A 17,195-nucleotide genomic window follows, 5' to 3' on the forward strand; every position below is an offset into this window, starting at 1 on the left:
TAATGAAAGTTATTTGACTTAAATCTACCATTACTGTTCTTTCTCCATTTGTTCTATATTTCTTTTTTCTCAATGCTTGTTATTATTCAATATTCCCTTCTGTTAGCTCCCTAGATATAAAATATGTCCATCTTCTATTCTTTCAATGATAATTAAATATAATTCAAATCTGTTTTTGCCAATTGCTGAACAGTGAAAGGATCATTGAACATATTAATTCCATTTACCTCTCTCTTTTGTGCCACTCTGTTTTGTGCCAAGTATTTTAATCTTCTCTGTATTTTAAAGGCCCTCACCGGGTTGATAGCTCTTCACTGTGCATACATGCATGCACACACAAAACTTTTTTATAATATCAAGTTAGTCTGCTATTGTTGATTATGGAAATCCTAATTCTGTTTTAAATAAGATTAGTAAGTGATGAATTGTTCATTGTTCCTAAAGATCACATCTATTATGTCCTTATTATGGCTTAGCTTTTTTTTCCCCAAAAGTTTGCCTTTTTTTTTTTCAGTACAGAAATCATTTGGAGCCATTTGGGGATAGACATCATTGAAGTAGAGGCTCTGTCAAATCCATACTGCACTGCAGCATGGTCCATTGAAGAAACCACACCTGTGATACAAAAGATGCTCCACATTTTACCTGCTTTTTAATGATAGGTTCCTTTCCCCTTCTCTCATCAATTTTATTAGATTAAAACATGACATATTGGCTTCCTCCAAGTGAATCCCTAAGTCTGGAGTTTGGTTAGAAGTTTATGTTCACATAAACCAAACTTTTGGCTATGGTATTTGGGCCCTGCTATAATACTTAACACAAAATGTAGTTATAGGGAATATTCAATTTAGAATCTCCTTAATGTCGAGATGGCACACACACTATGAATCCAGTTCTTGAGCAGCAGAAGCACACAAATGCAAAGTCTACTCTGATTAAAAGATACAAATACTGTATCAAGTTTTCTATATTGATATCACAATGTTTAAAACTGCTCCTTCACTAGGAAAAAAAAAAAAGCCAGTCCAGTTAAATTGAACAGAATGTGGTAACTGGTCAATTCTGAATAGCCACTCCAAGAAAACAAGTTAATACATGATATTAGAAAGATGAAGGGGAACAATATTTACTAGTACAATGCTCTTCAATCTCTCCATTCTTATTACAAAAGCAGGCCTTACAAATTTGATTTCATACAATATGCATTATTTGTCAAATTTTATATTTGTCGTAATTAGATATTAACACGTACTATTGTTAGTCTTCCCCCACAGATGTCATTTTTCTTGTGCTTCATTTCCTCAAAATCAAACTCATATCCTGTCATCCTCCTATAGATGTCTTTAATGTCATCACAGGTTGTCTCAAAGTGAGTTGTGGCATAATATGTGCAGGAAATAAAGATCTGGCTCTCTTCTCCCAAATATTTTGGTACAAGAAGGTCTGATGCTAACAAATTTTTGTTCAATTGGCTCCAAGAGCTCCAAAGCTGGTCTGATTTCTTTTTCAGGTTCCTTGGTTTCCACAGTTGTACTGACAATGGCCATGTACTTTCCTTGCACTGCCACATTGTGTGCAGAGGAGATCATGCAAACATAGATATCAGACTTTCGATTGACTTGGTTCTGTGGAATAATCATCTGACAGGAGTTGGCATCGTTGGTGTCCTTGATGGGGTGGCTGAGGATGCATAAAACTCTGATGACCAGGCCCACTTTTTCTACTCGATCTTTTACATAGCTGGGGTCCCAGATGAGCTGCTTACAGCGAGCAATCTCTCTTTCAGACTTTACACCAACCACTTTTCCATTTTGCACAATGATTTATTTGATTGGTTTATTCAACATATAAGTACCTCCATAAATAGCACTCAGCGTTGTAAATCCTTGTGGCAATTCTCCAAGGCCATAAAGTGGATAAAGGTATGGGCTTTTGCCATATCTTGCCAAAGACTAACGGTAAAGTTTAATTCTATTAATGGTTTCACAACATGGTTGATATAAATAGTCATCAGTTCTATAAAGTGCAAGAGTATGACCAGTAAAATCTATAACATCTTGGCCCAAATCAAATTTCTTGTACACATCTCGCATTGTGGTCTTCTTAGGATGGATATCCTCAAAAGTTCTAGGATCTTTTTCATCAAAGTTGGCAACATACACTAGGAATTTTCTGAAGCGACATTTTTCAAATAGTCCCATTAAACTAGATACCAGGGCTTCTGCTTGAGTGGAAGGAACCTTGCAGATTTTTCCTCCCTTATAAACAAAGCTCTCTTCAGTCACTTTGAAATCTAGGTAGCTAGTGACCTCTGTGTAAAGTAGCATCTTAACCAGCTGACTGTTGGCCATAAAAAACTTGGGAATTAAATCAACATTCCAGTCTCTTCCTCTCCCCATTGATGTTGGTGGAGGTCCTGGTAATTTAAATCTTTTGTATAAATCTTCCAGTGGAGTTATAGATGCACTTTCTCCTCCATAATATGGGTTTCGATCCATATGAAGAACCTTCTTTGCATTCACTGACAAAATACCAGACAGAATACATTCCGTCAGGCCAATGCCCAGAGGGTTACTTCTACTCCTCATTCATGGGGGGCAGGGCAAGGATTGACATCTAGGAACAGAGAAAGCTCAGAGGCTCTGTGGCCATCATAAGAAGGCTGTAAGGTGTTCAGGTCGTTTTGGGCCCAAGAGAAGAGCAGAGGAGAGGTAAAAAGGATCTAACAAGGAGGTGAGGCCAGCCTCCACTTCAGACTGGAAGAGCTGAGCTGGGCAGGGCGGGAGGGAGGGCAGAGAGGAATGACTTAGCTTTTGACAATTAGTAATAGGTCTTAGAGATTTTATATTTTCAATAGCAATTGACTTTAAAATTCCTTTGCTCAATTCAGATATTGGAAAACTAGTCCATGAACCAATTCAGACCTACTACCGGATTTTGTAGATCAATTTTTATTAGCCTATGGCTACTTGCACAATACAGAGACCACATGGCATGCCAAGAATATTCACTATCCTGGTCTTTTACAGAAAGTTTGCTGACCACCTTATTTAATTCCTAAAATCAATTATATCCCTATTGGGCAAATCAAGGGTTTGTTTTGTTTTTCCATTCTTATTTCTCTGGCTTCTCTACTGCCCCTCTCCATATTTCAACCCATTCTGGCTATCACTGGTGAATTAATATTCCTCAGTTCAATTCTAATCCGATAATTTTTTGCTCAAAAATGATGGCATTCTGCTTCATATAAGTTATTTGTATTTTCTTCCTAACACATTTTTAATCTTCCCTTTTTTTTCCCAAAACCAGCATTTGTCTTTAATGTTCTTAAATTCCTTTTTACTGTACTGTGCATGATGATCAATAGTTATTTGCTTAATTGAATAACAGTTTTATTCATTGTTAGCACACTTAGCACGATGTTTTATGTTCCACAGTCTGAATGTTAGAAGATAGGCATCTGAAAGGATACATTTTATTTCCAAATCATTTCACTGCAGTTTCATTTGAAACTAATACACCACCACCACCACCCCCCGGACTGCTTCTCTCTCTGCCATGAATAATCCCCCACAGACACAGTTTTATCCTTCTGTACCAGACTCCTGCTCCCACCAGCCAATTCCATTTGAAGATATCTTAATCATTTAAACTTCCTCCTTCTAACCAAGTCCTTTCCCTGGGCCATGAGATATATCTTGTCTATTTTTTTTTATGACTTGTCCTTTTGTTCAGAAGTCATGATTTAGTAGATAAAATCTTGCTCTGCTAAACTATATTTATAGCCAACTTACTTCTCTACCCTCCTCTCTATTCTGAAGCCATAGAGTTTAACAAGAAGGATAAACGAATATAAAACCTGGGCCACCTTTACCCTTCTCCTTTATTTTTCTTCCCAGAGACTCAGATCTCTGAGGAAAATTATAAATGACTCACCCCAATGACTCAGCAGATGTAAAGAAGTTTGGAGTGAAAAGGACAAGCTAAGAGACTTACAAAACACATTGAAAAATAATCTTAAAATTGTTCCCAACCAAATCTTTCTATAGCTCTTCGTTTATCATTAAAATATATCTCTTTAACTCAGAGTATTGCACAAATATTTCTTGAGAGCATGGGTGTCTTTGAAATTTTCATTGAGGTCATATAAAGATGACTTCCTTAGTTAATAGTTTGGGAAGTTATAAGTTCAATTAAGTTAAACAGGTTTTTCTACTACAAGATTTCTCAGAGCCTCCAAAATTCTAATATGCATTATGAATCTGCTGTGGAGGAGTTCAATGCAAGTGATTTTTCAAACTTATTTTATCTCACTTTTAAATATCAGCTATTAACTGATGAAGTACTAGTCCATCCCTATGAAAATGATTTGATAGATGCTGATACAACTCCTAACTATAGCTTGGTTGGTGTTGTGATTTTGATCTGGATTGTTCCCCAAAGACTCATGTGTTAAAGGATTGGTCCCCAACTGGTGGCACTATTGGAAGGTGACAGAAACTTCAGGAGGTTGGGCCTAGTTGGATGAAGTAGATCACTTGAGGTTGAACCCTTGAGGGGTATAGTGGAAGTCCAGTCCCTTTATCTCCTTCTCTCTCTCTCTCTCTCTCTCTCTCTCTCTCTCTCTCTCTCTTCTCTCTCTCTCTCTCTCTCTCTCTCTCTCTCTATATATATATATATATATATATATATATATATATATATATATATAATATTATCTCTATCTCATATCATATCTCTCTCTCCCTCCCTCCCTCCCTCCCTCCTTCTTAGTCACCATGAGGTAAGCATCTTTGCTCTGCCATACCCTCCTGACCATGATGTATGATGTTCTGCTTCACCACAGGCTCAGAAACAACAGAGCCAAGTACCCAGGAACTGTGAACCCAAATAAATCATTCCTCATTTAAGTTGTTTTTCTCAGATATTTTGTCACACCAACATAAAGCTGGCTAACATAGTTGGGAAGTGGTTAAGAACATTCCAAAACAAAGTCACTAAAGAAGATGGTTTAGCACCCAGAAGAATTTTTATTTACCTATATTCCTTCATTATTTCTCTATTTTGAAATATTCCTGCACTGCCAATTTAAATTCATAGTTCTCATAAAAGCTTAATTTTTTAAATATATTTTATTATGTATATTTAAGGTCTATAACATGATGTTCTAATATATATCTATATATATTCATATATACATGTATATATGTATATATACTCATATATATATATTACATATATAATATATATGTTTACTATAGTGAAATAATTTAACATCCCCATCATCTCATACAGTGCTAGAATTTGGATCTCAAGTATTCCCCAAAGGTTCTTGTTTTCCAGGTTGGTAGTATTAGGAGGTGGTAGAGCTTTAGAAAATAGGGCCTAGTGGGAGGTCCTTGAGTCACTGGTATGTGTCCTTGAAGGGGACAGTGGGATCCCAGTTTCTTCCTCTTTCTCCCTTTCACTTGTTGACCATGAGGTGAATGATTTTGCTCTGCCCCATGATCCTGCAATAATGAGCCTCCCCAGGCCAAAAGCAACAGGGCCAATTCCTCATGGACTAAAACTTCCAAAACTGTGAGCCCAAATAGACTTTTACTCAGTTGATTATCTCAGGTAACTTTATAGTCACAGAAAGTTGACTAACATGCATAGTTGGCCATTTTTCTTCCCTGAGATAAAAGCAGGGAATTAGACAAGAGCTCTAACTCACTCTTTTAGCAAAAATACTGAATATAACACACTATTATTAATTGTAGCCTTTACATTGTCCATTAGATATTTTTTACTTATTCATCCTACATATTTTGCTACTTTGCATCATTTCTTCCCCTTCATCCTGACCCTGGTAGACATTGTTTTATTCTGTATCTCTATATACTTGACTTTTTCAGAGCTTAATTTCTTACAGTCCAACTATTCCTAAGCCAAACCTACCTGCTTATCTACCTGGAAGCTATAAATAGTCATATACCTCCTGATGGTAGCTTAATTCCTACTGGATAGGATTGAGGTAAACCCAAGCAACTAGAGAACACTTAGTCTTTCTGCTTTTATATATTCTCCTCCATTTTATTTTGTTTGATTTTAAATTGTTTAACTGATGTCCTGGGTGCATCCTATTTTCCTTCTGGATTAGTCAGCTTTCCATTGCTGTGACAAAATATCTGCAAGAAAGAAACTTAAAGGAGGAAAGGTTTCATTTGGCTCAGTTTCAGAGGTTTCAGGCCATGAAAACTTGGTTATGTATTTTCTGGTTCTTTGATAAAGGCAGAACCTCATGGCAGCAGGGGAAGCTGCTCAACCTATGGAAGCCAGGAAGCAGAGAACAAGAGAGGCAAAAATGGAAGACTGGAGAGAAGGGGCAGGGGACAAACGATATCCTTCAAGGGCACACCCCCACTGACCTACTCCTTTCAATTGGGCTTACCTACTAAAGTTTTCACCACCTTCCAAGACTCCATTAAGCTATGTATCCATAAATGAATTAATCCATTGTTAAGGTGAGAGCCTTCATGTTCTATTCATCTCTTAAAGACCCTACCTCTAAACACTGCTGCACTGGGGACCAAACACATGAACTTTCAGGGGATATTTTCAAAGTCAAACCATAATACCCTCCCAGACTCCTCCCTTGTTGTTGTTTTTGTTTATTTGTTTTTGTTTGGCTTGGGGGGGGATGTTTTTTGTTTGTTTGTTTTTGCCTTAACAGAAAATAATTCTGCCTGGTTGGTTTGTTATTTACCTCCTTTCCCTCTCCAGATGAGGTTAGTAATCAATTGCATATTGATAAGGCATTCATTACTCAGACCAGTTTCTTGGATTTTTCCAAACCTATTTTCTGTCTCCCACCCACTGAGGGAGAAGCAAATGATGAATTTTTGAACAGCTGCATACAGTGGCTTCTCTAGATAATATAGCCATAGAAACTATGTTTGAGAAGCAATCACATCAGTCCAGGGGCCGCTATGAGGCCATTCGTGATTTTTTGGAAAAGCCTGGTGGCATACAGGTAAGAAATGGATGACAGGAGAAAATTATAGGTTACTAAAAATATTTCATGTTCAGTTGAGTTTTTAAAAACCCATTTCCATGCCTGTTGTTTTACTACCAGGGATGAAAATAGAAATGGCTTCTTCTCAGAAACTTAAAATATTCTCATAAAGGGATCATCTACTTGCAGAACTAGAAGGACATAAAACTGTATCCACATGCATTTCTTCGATCTTTTCTTCTTTCTCAATTTGTACCTCATGACATTGATGAAAAGAGAAACCTAAATGTGATTTTTCAGGCATAATTTAGCCACTTGATTCCAAATGACCCACTGATCTCATCCCTAGGAATTTATTCCAGAGATGCAGTGTGACAAAAACAAGTACTATATGCATCAAAAACCTACCATAATATTTACCGAAGAAAGGATATTATCTGTAAATATTTGATAACAAGGAAATGATAAATTATTTATCTCCAACATAAAATTACATAACAATTTTAAATGTAGGGATAGAAATATTGTACCTGATAAATGAAAAGACAAAATAGAGAAATTTTAAACTCCAAAAGGAAAATAAACATACATGAATACATTGGTAAATGTGAATCAAATCACTGGGTAATGCTTATCTTATAAATATTATATAGTTTAGGTGATAGTGGATTTTTGCTCTTCTTTGTGAAGAGGTATGTAGCATAGTAACCACATCAACATCTTCATACTTCTTTTGGATGCTACTCAGGGTTGCACTTGGTCAAAAAAAATTTAATGAGAGTTAAATTTCTGATTAAAAATGAATTTTTGTGTAATTAGCATAAAATATAATTTAAAATAATAGTTTAATATGCAACTATTAGAACATTTTTATCCCTCAAAAGACATTTTGTAATCTAAAATTCATACCTAACTTGTTTTCAAGATAATAAGTCTAATGGAGAAGTGGAAAAAGAAGCTAGTATTTGTGAGGAAAAGACCATTTAGGCTCTAGTGACCCATCTTCTCATTTATGTCCCAGCAGAGAAGATGTTTTGAACTTGGTTTGTCACTATCAATATAGATCCCCCATATTGGGTTGTGTTTCACACCAAGACCAGCTCATGCTGGGATGCATTTGACTTAAGACTTTGATTTTTAGTGTGGCTAGACATGGCCAGTTTAGAAAAAAAAATGTTTCATTCTTAAAACAAGGCACAAACCACAGAGATTTCATGCAGAAAATCTGAACTTCTTCCCATGATAAAAAATCAAATGGAAAAAAAATAAACATAAAATATAAAATACTTCTGTCATGTCAACTTAAAAATTGGTGGAGCTATATGGAAACAAGCTTTTGTAGCTACAATTTTATACAGGAGGCAGAATGGTTTGTGGAAATATAGAAATAACATCAGAATTTAATATAAATATTAGTATCCCTTCAAATTCCAAATATCTCCCTCAATGACCCCATCATGCATCGATCTACTGTGTGTATTTTTAAATTTCTTTCCCCTCTGGGACCAGCCCCTCTCCTACCCTTTGGTGGCTGCAGATCCTGCCAGAAGAGGGAAAGCAGTGGGTGGAAGGTACTGGTTTATTGACACAACCTGACAAGCAAACCACAACACAGGATGCTTCCCACACAGCTGGTTCTCACCTCTCCCCTACTCTGCTCCACTGTGGAGGGTGGGAGAACTCTTATTTTATCTAAATGAGAGGGAGTCATAAAAATCTCCTCAAAAGTTTAACAGACAACTTGGAGAGCAGACAGTAAAATACCCCATTTAACAAACTCACGGAGGAACTGACAGGTTAAGTAAGTTGCTCAAAGTAACATCTACTTTATGGCTTTCCTTTAGGAAGAAAAATGGAAATTATCCCAATCTCATTTTTCTTACCAATGCAGAAAGGTGATTAAGGACCTACCATTGACAGAGAAGACTAATTTGTTAGGACTAGAAGGTTCGTGGTAAGTGAAAGGCAAAAGACTAGGGAAACCTAGGTAAATCCTAACATATTGTTTTTGGCAAAACTTAAAGATGAATTCAATGACCATGATGAATAAGTTTGTATTGATTTCAGCTGATAATATAAAGAACTTTTTATTATAAATTAAACTCATTTCCATTTTACAAGTTGATGGGGTTTTGGTATGGCAGTCTGAACTTTTGCATTGAGGTGACTGTATTGATGGATGTAGAGGGAGCATGTTTTTTGTTGTTGTTAATTTTGGTAAAAATATCCCATTGAACAAATAAGCAAAAGCAAATTCTATCTTTTTTTTCCTTCTACAAACAAGATCTAGACATCTGTCATGGAGAAATTGGAAGCTTTAGACTGTGGATAGTACAATATGTTATTTTGTAGTCTTTTGTAATAGCTCAGCCATACATCAAAGCTAGGCTAACACCAGGAGCCCAAAGTAATAAAGCTTGTCTACAAAATCATAATCCACCATCAGATAAAGTGGAAAAGTACTGTTTCCATAGTAGTTTAAAATAATTTTGGAAATTGCAAATAAGAAACTAGTTTATTTTCTGGCACCAGAATGTTACAGATACAACTGCTTTCCTTTCATCTCTGGTAAAACTGCATTGATATAACAAACAGGAGAAGAATAGACTCATAAAACACTTTACATTGTATTTAGCTACTTTCAGTCTTCTTAAGGGAAGGGTGGCATCTTGTGGCACAAACACAACTTGCCTCAACAAGCTCACTGTCTGTGTTCCTATGAGCAAAATAGTTTGGAAAACTGACATCTGGTTCTGAGCTACTGTGTATATTTTTAAATTTCTTTCCCCTCTGGGACCAGCCCCTCTCCTGCCCTTTGGTGGCTGCAGATCCTGCCAGAAGAGGGAAAGCAGTGGGTGGAAGGTACTGGTTTATTGACACAACCTGACAAGCAAACCACAACACAGGATGCTTCCCGCACAGCTGGTTCTCACCTCTCCCCCACTCTGCTCCACTATGGAGGGCGGGAGAACTCTTATTTTCAGATTTCCTGAGACTTTTCTCTCCTTGCTAATGTATCCTAAGCCATCAACCCTTCCTACAATTACAGTAGCAGGCACTTTGCTTCTTAAAGCATTTAGCCTATTTCAGGGACAGAGAATAGTTTTGGGTTTTTTTTGAATATAGAGAAATCTATTATTATAGAAATTGAGATAGCTTATCATCTCCATTTTGTCAAGTTTTTTGTTGAAATTCAATATTCATTTTATTAACACTAAAAAGATTTTCAAAACTTTTAACTTCTATATAACATTCATCATTCAGTGCTTTAAAGCAATGAAAAAGAATCTACAATGTTTAGAGAAGAAAAGTTTACAATCCCAAAATTTTATACATGACTGAATTATCTTGTGTTATGATACTTTTTTAAAAAATTTTCATTGTTGGTTGTTCAAAACATTACATAGTTCTTGATATATCATATTTCACACTTTGATTCATGTGGGTTATGAACTCCCATTTTTACCCCATATACAGATTGCAGAATCACATCGGTTACACATCCATTGATTTACACATTGCCATACTAGTGTCTGTTGTATTCTGCTGCCTTTCCTATCCTCTACTATCCCCCCTCCCCTCCCCTCCCCTCCCCTCTTCTCTCTCTACCCCCTCTACTGTAATTCATTAGAGAATAGTTTTTGTGAGTAGAGTTTTGTGGGGTTTTTTCCAAATTTTATTTTATTTTTAACTGGTACATAATAATCACATGTATTTACTGGGTATAATGTGATATTTTGGTACACATATGTGATATAAGGATCAAATCAAGGCTATAAACATAGTCTCATTTATCATTTCTTTGTGGTAAAAACATTAGAAATCCAACTCTTTTGACATATATAATTCATAAATGTTAAATGTAGACACCCTACTATTCAACTGAATATCAAAATTCATTCCAAAATACAGTTAGATAGAAGTATCTAACTGTAACTTTATTCCCATCGACCAACCTGTTCCCAGGCCCCCTTCCCTCCTCTGATAACCATCATTCTATTCTATGTGATCGGCTCTTTAAAATCCACATAGGAGTGAGATCATGGGTAAAAGTAGCCCACTGAACAAATAAGCAAAAGGCACAGTGTTTCTGTGCCTGGTTTCTTTCACTTACTATAATGTCCTCCAGATTCATCCATGCGGTTGCAAATGACAAGTTCCGTTCTTAGGGCTGAATGGTATTCCATCGTGTATACGTACCACATCTTCTTTCTCTGCTCATCCACTAATGGACACTTAAGTTGGTTCTATATGGTGGCTCGTGTGAATAGAGCTGCAATGGACATGGGAGTGCAGATGTCTCTTTGACAGGTTGATTTTATTAGTGGTACAGTCTTCAACAATGCAAGGAAAAGTCCTTGAAACCAGGAGGAAAGCAAAATCATTCCAAAAAATGATTATTTCATATCAAACAAAGACAATGGCAACATTATAAATAACTTCAGTGAGGGTTCACTTTTATTGGAAACTTCTGGCTTTACAGATCTGACTTGAAGATGTTGAAAAAAACTTTTTATTGTCTCCTCACATGGACATCATGCTGCCCACTATGGCAGATGCAGAAGTTCACAGTACAGTAATCCATACATTCAGCTCCTTTTAGCCTCTCATGTTATAATCTAAATTTTCTGAGGCAGAAATCTAAACGCTTATGAAGATATTTTAAACCTTGCTTATGAATGCCAGTCATTTCTAATTTCTTTCTACTCTACTTTATCAAAAAAAACATCATTGCTATACAACTTGTTTCATCCAACAGATCATTTCAATAGGTGCAGACATTTCCCCACCTCAGGAAATTCAATATCAACACAGTCCTCTATGTAGATATACCCATTCTTTAAATCAACCCAATCATTAAGCACATAGGTAAGTAATTCTGTGTAAATCTATGCACACATTTCTGATTTCCCTGGGAAATTTTTCTAAAACTTACATTTCTGGGTACAGCAATATAAAAATCGTGTATGTTTTAAGATGTATTGCCATATTGACCATCTAAAAGAATATGCCAGCTTGCATCCCTCTTAGCAGTGCTTCTACACACAAATTTCAGTTTTATCACTTTTTAAAATCTTGTCATTTTGCAAGTTGAAACCTAGTGTCTTATTACTTAAAGATGAATTTGTAGGATTCCTAGTGTGTATAACATTTAATTATTTATCTTTATGAAAATTTCTTCTTTGTTTTATTTGATAAAACCCTTTGCTAATTTTTCAATTAGATATAGTTATCTTCTTATATTACATGGTATAATCTTTCTATGTTTTAAGGAAATCCACTTGTGATCAGATAATAGAAGAAATCCCAATCCATTCTTGCTATCTTCCCAACCTTGAGAAATATTATCTATACTCTTTTCCACAGGCCACAAAATATTAGTTAATGTCACCTTTTGTTCAAATCCCATATCCAACTCAATAGAACATAGTATTGACACAACTTTCAGGATATACCCAGTGTGCTAGTCAGCTTTTCACACTGTGACCAAAATATCTGTGACATAAACACCTTAAAGAGAGAAAAGGTTTATTTTGGCTCAGTTTCAGAGGCTTCAGTCCATGCCAGTTTCATTGCTTTGGACCTGAGATGAGGCAAAATAACAAAGTATAAGGAATATGGTATAAAAGATGCTCAGTTCATGGTATCCAGGAAACAGAGAAAGAAAAAAAACAGGGAGGGGGGACAAGATAAAGCCTTCCAGAGATGCCTCTAGTGACGCACTTCTTCTAACTAGGTCCCACCTGTTATTTCCATCACTTCCAATAAAGACAATTCGCTATGAACCCATCAATGGATGAATCCACAGAGACACATCAGAGCCCTCAAGATCCAATCACTTCTCTAGAGCCCCGCCTCTGAACAAAACTGAACTGGGGACCAAACTTTCAGCACAAGAGTCTTTAGAAGACGTTCCAGGTCTAAGCCATAACACCCAGAATCTGGCCAGCATTTACCACCTGCACCCAAGATGGTAATATTTGTCTGAGTGATTGTTACTTCTTTCCTGGTCAGTACCTCCACATCTATCCTAAAAAACAAACAAATAATTGCATGTTATGAAAAGTATAGCAATAATATAATCTATTTAACTAATTTTCTATTTTTATTAGGTTGTTTCCAGTTTTTCAATATTAAAAATAAATAGCATGAAAATAATCCAGCCACAAAAAAAGACAACTACTATTTTATGTCATTCATATAAAGTAATTAGAGTAGTCAAATTTATAAAGAGAGAAAATATAAGTATCAAGAGTTGACTTTGGGTCTTTCCTGAGACAATCTAGCTGACATTGATTGTGGCACAAATAGTAAGATTGTTTAAATTCATTCATTCAAGTTCACTGTCTCATGCCTAAGATTAGATTAATAAGCTTTTAAGACAGGATTTGATAACTTTCACTGGCGGGCTTCAAAAGAATTTTTTCAAGTTAAAAAAAATGAACCCTATATGTAAATATGATCTTTCAGCACAATTTGCATTTTAATATGATGGCCTATTATACAATGCTACCACCTGTGTAAATGACTCAATCACAGTTTAATAAGATTTGGATACAGTGAAAAAAAATTATAATGTAAACTAGAATTATCTCATTTGGTGATTAACAAAACTGCAAGATGAATAAAGAGAAAAGTTCCATCTGTTACTATCTACCTTTTCCCCCTACACGAAGAAAACATAAAAGGGAAGAAAGTCACATGAGCTTATCTAAGTGCTTGCATAGAATGAAATTTCCCATTTGGCAAGGACTATGCGTTATTCATTTCTGGATCACCCACAGTGGCTTGTGTGTAGTAGGCGTCCAATTAACATTTATATAGCTTAATCAAAGTCTATTTTGCTGTAAAGAAAAATGTCATGGTCATTATTCAATACATTTTCACAAACTTTTATTATTGGATGTTTTTTAAAAAATTAACTCTGGGAACTTTAATACATGTAGTTACAGAAAATAAGTGAAAAAGGATTAATTACCATAAAAAATGATAGTACTTCACTACTTGAGAGGTCAGTGGTCACCTTCAGGCCAGGAAATTGCTTAGAATTGTATACAAGTTAAAATCCAATGATTTGATAACTTAAGACAATAAATTAATGGCAGCAGATAAAGCCATTTTAACTGTAAAATACTGGTAAATGACAACTAAATGAAGGAAAGAAAGCAAGATTACCAATTACAAAGTAAATAATCTAAGAAATATGTTAACTATCCGGGAGCATTTTTCTCATACAGAGAAATGTCATAATTGAAGCCTACAAGGATTGAGAAAAAGATGCAGTTTCACAAATAAGTCAGTTCATGACATGTAATTAGATGCTATGGTGATCCAAAGTAAGATATAGATTCAGATGCCACCACCTAAACATCGAAAAGAGAAGAACAGTAAAGAACCATGAGCAGTCTATGGTGTTGAGGATGCAAAAGAAAGACAAATAAGGAAGATGTGATGTATGGAGAAGGTCCAGTGTCCTCCCAGGTAAAGGAAAGACCAGGGAGCTCCACCAGGTTAGTCAATGCATAGCAATAAGCAGGGGGTTAAAAATAATAAATGGAAAGTACTTTGGAGCCATACTATGGAAGGCATACCTAATAAGTTGAAGTGGGGTGGGGTTTTTGTTTTGTTTTGTTTTCTGTTTTTGGTAAGAGTAATTTCAGAGACAGAAGGATTCTGAGTAGGGACATGGCATAAGAATGCTCATAAAGAGAAGAATATCTAACAATATGGTATAGACCTTACTACTCAAGGTGTACTTCCTGGACCAGCAGCACCAACATCTAACAGCCCAAATACTGTCCAATAGTTCAGCAATTTTCTTCAGTATTGCTATTTGGCTATGTTTTCATTTGAAAATGGAAATGTTTGATGGAATATCTTTTAGTATTCTTTGATTAGCCCATAACATAATGGCTAGAATTTATCATGTTCCTGATCTCCTATTGTTCAATTCACTTATGCCTTATTAAGAAACAAAATCACATTTCATTTTCAGGAGGTTTTTATGATTCTATTTCACTAAATACACTTTTAAAATAACTATATTCTATTGCATTTCAGGCAGCTGTTTAAATTGCAAGTAAATGTTACCAGAGAATGCAGTATTCTCACAAAGATAGTTTCATTTTCAAACCAAGATTTAACTGGATTGGAATACTAGGCAAAGGTTTTTTTAAAAAAAAAAAATGTATGTCTCACAATCAACCCACCATGAGAGGTATGATTTTCAAGAGCAAATCTCCAAATAGTTTAACTCCAAGTTGTTATATTAAAAACAAGCTGACTTTTCAAAACAAATTTTTGAAATATTGATCTGGAGCAAAATTTATGCTTCTAACGTAGCCAAGATGATCTGTATCTTTGTCCAAAAAACAACTGACTTAAATATCCCAATATTAATGAGACAGCTGAGTACTGAAAAATGGTGTTTGATAATGGATTGATCATAGCCCTCTGCCACAGGCAGAATACAGGAAGCAATTCAGAAGGGACCTCTCAAAGCCTCCTCCTTCTTCCTCCAACTTACTATCTAAATACAAAGAGCTTGTTTGCAATAAAATGCAACTGTAAAACTAAACTAAATAAATGGACAGTCTAAATAAAATATATCCATTTACATGCACATACACAAATACCTTGCAATATATATTGGGGAAGGAGAGGGGGAAATATAAACACACCATGCAAAATTAATTTCATCTTTCCTAGACTCCTATTTCGCCTGATGGTAGAAAAAAAATATTTATGATTTTAACCTAAATCCCAACTGTATCTAAATCAATCATTTTTTAGTTAATGCTAGTGACTCCGTATTTCTAACCCCTCCCCATCCTCCCTTCAAAAATGGTGCCTGGGGGCAGAGGAAGCTTTTACTCATGAGGAAGAGCTCCATGATTCATATTCAGCCCTTGAAGTAAGACATTCACTTACTTGGTCATAGGGACGGATACTTGCTAAGGTACCTCTGTACCTCTATAGCAGGTACCTCTGTTTCTTCCAAAATTTTCATATTTAGAGCTTCTTCCTCCGCAAAGAGCCTCAGAACTGCTGAAGCCCTGCTCCTTTTTTGAGCACCTTTGATCTCTCCTGGAAGATTTACAAACTCATTGTTGCTTTCTCTACACCTTAGCCTACCTGCCCTGTAGCCTACCTCTCCCAGACAACTTTCTCAGCCACTACAAAACTACTACCTGCACATTATCATGTCATTCTAGCATTGTATCAAACTAAAGTGCATACACATTGTTCCAGCCTACCCATCAGAAGTAGGCAAGCCCCCTCAAAGATGTTCATGTCCTAATCCCCAGAATCTGTGAATATGTTATTTGGCAAGGGGGAATAATGTTCAGTAATCAGCTGATCTTAACATGGGGAAGTCATCCTGCAGATGGATTCAAGGTCATTAAAAGTGGGGCCAGATGGCAGAGGAGTCAGAATTGCAGTGCTATGAAATCTACTAGACCTTTGCTGCCCATAAAGATAGAAGAAGAGGCCACAAGATAAGGAGCTCAGGCAGCTTCTAGAAGACAAGAAAATAGATTCTCCCTTAGAAATGCCAAAAATAAACACAGTTAAACTGACACATTGACTTTAGTGAGTCCCCTTCATGACTTCTAATTTTGGGGACTGTAAAATAATACATTTATGTTGTTTAAGCAGATAATATAATCCATTAACAGGAGAATTATAAAATAAATACACACCTTCTCTGCTACCCTGTGGGAAAGCAAGAAGCAACTCTCTGCCACCCTGAAACTTCCCCTACATCACTAGCCCTTCCTTCTGAGACTGGACACTGTCACACTTCTTGGCACCTCTGTTTTTCCCTCTTACATGCTTTCCTGTCAGAACATACACGAGAACAGGCTCTTTCATTGTATGCTTTCCTGTAAAGCATCCCTCTATTGAAACTCAGAATAAATTTAACATTTTAATATCCAAGTTTTCTCTTAATACTCATGGGGAATTTTTAGGATTTAGAAATCCCTTCTCTTCCTACAAAGCCTCTCTTTCAATGATTTCAAGGCTGAAGGACAAAAATGGCATATAATCATCCCTATAGATGCAGAAAAAAAATATTTGATAAAATTCAACATTCTTTCTTAATAAAAACTCTCAACAAGTTCGACATAGAAAGAATGTAACTAAACACATTTAAATCTATGTGAGACAAATCCGCAAATAACATCATACTTAA

General features: G+C 35.9%; 1 pseudogene; it reads right to left on the reverse strand.

Annotated features, from left to right (window-relative positions):
• Window positions 1–914: 914 nt before the first annotated feature.
• LOC101966609 (rab GDP dissociation inhibitor beta pseudogene) lies at window positions 915–2,588 on the reverse strand (annotated as a pseudogene).
• Window positions 2,589–17,195: the final 14,607 nt, after the last annotated feature.

Source organism: Ictidomys tridecemlineatus, chromosome 12 (genome assembly GCF_052094955.1).
Source record: "Ictidomys tridecemlineatus isolate mIctTri1 chromosome 12, mIctTri1.hap1, whole genome shotgun sequence".
Lineage (NCBI taxonomy): Eukaryota > Metazoa > Chordata > Mammalia > Rodentia > Sciuridae > Ictidomys > Ictidomys tridecemlineatus.